This window comes from Myotis davidii, unplaced genomic scaffold, assembly GCF_000327345.1.
Source record: "Myotis davidii unplaced genomic scaffold, ASM32734v1 scaffold68, whole genome shotgun sequence".
NCBI classification, from domain to species: domain Eukaryota; kingdom Metazoa; phylum Chordata; class Mammalia; order Chiroptera; family Vespertilionidae; genus Myotis; species Myotis davidii.
In genome coordinates this window covers 2,105,218-2,109,117 of record NW_006300376.1, presented here as the reverse complement: position 1 = coordinate 2,109,117, position 3,900 = coordinate 2,105,218, and the positions used below count along the sequence as shown (strand labels likewise).

General features: G+C 37.9%; 1 long non-coding RNA gene across 1 annotated transcript in view; it reads right to left on the bottom strand.

Annotated features, from left to right (window-relative positions):
• The window catches only part of LOC107185208, a 41,749-nt gene extending 40,020 nt beyond the window's left edge, over window positions 1-1,729 (bottom strand). Inside the window, exon 1 of the long non-coding RNA XR_001516127.1 lies at window positions 1,645-1,729. This is a non-coding gene — a long non-coding RNA (uncharacterized LOC107185208). The remainder of the gene's footprint in view (window positions 1-1,644) is intronic.
• Between the last annotated feature and the right edge of the window lie 2,171 nt (window positions 1,730-3,900).

Here is a 3,900-nt window from a genome sequence, read left to right as displayed (position 1 = left end):
TTAAAAAATAAATGTATTTTTCATCATCATATACTGTGTTTTTGTCGCTCGAATGAATTTTATTATTTCTTCAAGGTTCTTCACATACGTACATCTTAAGAGATATCAAGTAGGCGTAACATGTTCTCAAAAAATTAGGGTTGGCACGCAGAAGAATTTTGAGTCAGAGATTTTGCTGGTTTTGGCTCGCACTCACAAAAAACGTTGCCCACCCTGATCTAGGCCTTTACATTTTTTTATTGTATCCAAGGGTTCAGCTTTGAGAGAGATGGTCTTCCCTCTAAGGACGTTCATGAAAATCTGCCATTCCATCTCAGATGATGGATCGGAAAGGAAGAGCCTTGCCTCATTCTTTTATGGCAGAGGTTTCACTCAAATGCCCAGTGGTCCTCTAGTACCTGTGGTGCTGCACTTGGATACTTTGGGGCTTGTCAACTGGTGGGCCCAGTTGGAGGGCTGCAAGGACATGGCATGTTTACTGAGGGGCCTCAATCATTCACATCTGCAGGTCTTATTGCCTGAACTTGACAATTTCCCCAGAATGGAATCCTATTGTTTCCTACCTGGTGAATAAGGGATTTTAAAGATGGCTGATAGCATTTTGAGAGCCAATAGGGGAGGAGGGGGAGGAGAGCAAACATCTTATCTTTCTGAATGCAGGTATCACTTAGGAACTCTCTGCTTTAAGCATGGTAGCTACCCCCTCAGCTGTGCCTGGTTCCTTCCCTGTGTCATTCTCAGGTTAACCCAATCAATCAGAACCATGAAGCTACATAAATTCCATGAAGCTTTAGGAAAAGGGCAATAACTTTTGAATCAGGGTTTCTGGATTAAACAAAAACCAAAAAAGTTTCCTTTCGTCACCCACAACTTCCCCGCCCCCAAAGTGGGAAAATTAGCCAGCTTAAGCCCCTTTACCCTTCCCACTTAACCATGCTTTCCCCCTCTATGATAATGCCTGAGTACTTGAATATTCAGGGTCCAAGTTTGTTTTAAAATAACCCAATGAGCTGACAGACGGACCTCCTGGAATTCTGCAGCTTGTGCTACAGTTTGCAGATGGAAAATTGCTGTCAGTTAAAGGGTAGTGCTATTACCATAGCCCGATTTTTGAAAGCCTTTAGGAAAAAAAAATCATCTGAGTTAATTAGTATTCACCATACATACTAGTTTTATGTTGCAGTATTCTAAAAACTCAGATAATAACAAACATAGTATTGCAGTTTCTAACTTGTAAGTAACATTTTACCTCTTAAAATGTAGATTACAAAGTAAGAATTTTACCTGTTATATGAATAAGTTCTTATATATGGCTGATTTATATGGCTGATGTCTTAGATCAGTGGTTCTCAATCTGTGGGTCGCGACCCTTCGGGGGTCGAACGACCCTTTCACAGGGGTCGCCTAAGACCATCGGAAAACACATATATAATTACATATTGTTTTTGTGATTAATCACTATGCTTTAATTATATTCAATTGGTAACAATGAAATTGGGGGTCACCACAGCATGAGGAACTATATTAAAGGGTCGTGGCATTAGGAAGGTTGAGAACCACTGTCTTACATTATCATAAAATATGAATTATGTTCTAAAATCAGCTAATTCTACTGGAACCTAATATAGGAGTACTTTCATTTACCTCGCCAATCTGTTTAATCCACAAATCTCTTCCGAGAATCTCCTGATGTAAGACTACAGGAGCTGAGTTCAGATTAAATGTCGTGGAGTCACTGGTCTTTTCTTTAATAAAAGGCTGGAGATCAGAATTTATCTAGAAGTAGTGAAAAGAGTTAAATGAGTGAAATGCATATACACTGGTATGTCTTAGTCATATACAGAAAGTACTAGGTAATATAGTGAAAAATAAAGTTTAAGAAATGCAGGTTTTAGGTGTACTTTAATAAGCCAAAACCAGTTTATATGATTAACAATAATCTTTAAAATAATTTTTCCTTAACATATCCCTTTTTTATTTAGCAGAAGCCTTTATTTTACTTTAAGTTCAAGGTCAGGATTTAAAAAAACACTTAATAAATATAATTGCTTAATAAACTAACCTAAGATTTAATAAAATATGTAAAAAATTATCTGGACATATTACATTTATACTAATATTAATGGCCTGGTGCAAAGGGAATTAACTAGAAGAAATATTTTAATATCTCCATTGGCCCTTTTTTGCTTTCTGATGTAGCTAAACTTTTTTCAGCCCAATGAAGCACCCCAACTTCTCTTTCAGGTAATTGCTAGCAACACAGCAGTAAATATCAACATGAAGCAGATTATTATTGTAGGTCACGCAGGGAGAACAAAGGGTAAATATTTAACTGCAGCAGTGCTTGACTATATTCTGTGCAGTGACAAAACCTGAAATCATTTTCAGGGTCCACCATTTCTTACATCTTTTCAGTTGGGTCAAGTTTCTTGACTTACTAAATCTCTGTTTTCTGGCTAATGAAAAGAAAATAGGATTCCACCGAGTCTCCTAACTACCTGCCCCAGGACTTCTGTGAGGATCAAATGAGATGAGGCATGGGAAAACGCTTCACAGACATTTGGTTAAAGTGTGAAATGTTTGCACCTGGCTATAAAGCAAGTCATGTTCCTGGGCTGAAGAAACTGCAAGGAAGCTAGTCATGGGTAGAGAGAGGAAGCTGGGCATTGCTACGTGATGTAGCTGGGCTGTGGGCCACATTTTGCACCATGGGGTCTCGGCAGTGTTGGTTGCGATTTGGTGGGCTGTCGCTCCGGGGTGGTGGCAGGGCCTGTGTCCCACTTGGGGGAAGCCAAGTGTTGCTTTGTGGGCGCCAGGTCTGTGGTGCCAGTGCGCATCAGGGCAGCTCCTGTGTTGAGTGCCTGCTCCCTGGTGGTCAGCGCATGTCATAGCAACCAATTGGAGCACCGTTTGGTCTATTTAGCATATTAGGGCCATACATATATATATGATTATTTTTGGCTTTTGAGCTCAGAAATATGAATTGGATTTTACATGGAAATGGGAGAGGAAATTGTCCAATGCTTCTGCTCAGATTAGGTTTTTATACAATCCACCTCTGAAATTTATAATTAGAAAGAATCCAGTTCAGAATTTGAGAGTGACTCTTGGATGTAAAATGTGACCACACAATTCACCTCCCTGTAGCAGTTTGTGCCTTACAGGTATAACAGTGTCCTTTTACTCCAATTATGGAAGAAAATGGAATTACCAGTATCTAAGAATTAAGTGGCTCTTTATTGTGACCTTTCAAAGTATATCTGAAACTTATAACTTAAGACAGATGGACTCACTCAAATTGAGAGAGCTGTAATTCGTTTTCATTGACAGTTTAGTCAGAAGCAAATGCTATTTGTGTAAGAAAGTCCATTGCAAGTCTCTAAAAAATTCTTGAAAAAATTAGATGCTTTGGTTTTTTTCCATAAAAGGGAAGTGCTGGGTTTCTAGAGGACTTGCCATGTAACGGTAATTGCCATTTAAAACTTACATGATATAAACTATCTGCAATGTGGGTGACTATCCTTGGTGACATTTTAACTTATACATAATATATTTAGGAGTACAATCATATAAAGGTAATTAAGTACAAGAGCCTAATTCTAAAACTTTTTATGGCGCCCAGTACATTTTTTTCTAGGAACTCTAGGTTTTTATTTTAAAGTCAGATTTTAAAACTTAAGGACTGTGGAAGGTATATGCATTTCTGAACAGTTTGACTCAAGTTTACCCAGTTTGAAACAATATGTTAATGAGGAAATCTGAATCAGTGTGCCAAAGACTTGATATACTGCTAAATTATTCTTACTTTAAGTTTAAATTTTTAATTCATGTATTTATCGGAGGCTTTACAATGTGTCTAGCACTATTCTGATTTGGCGGGATTTAGAAGTTTTATTAATA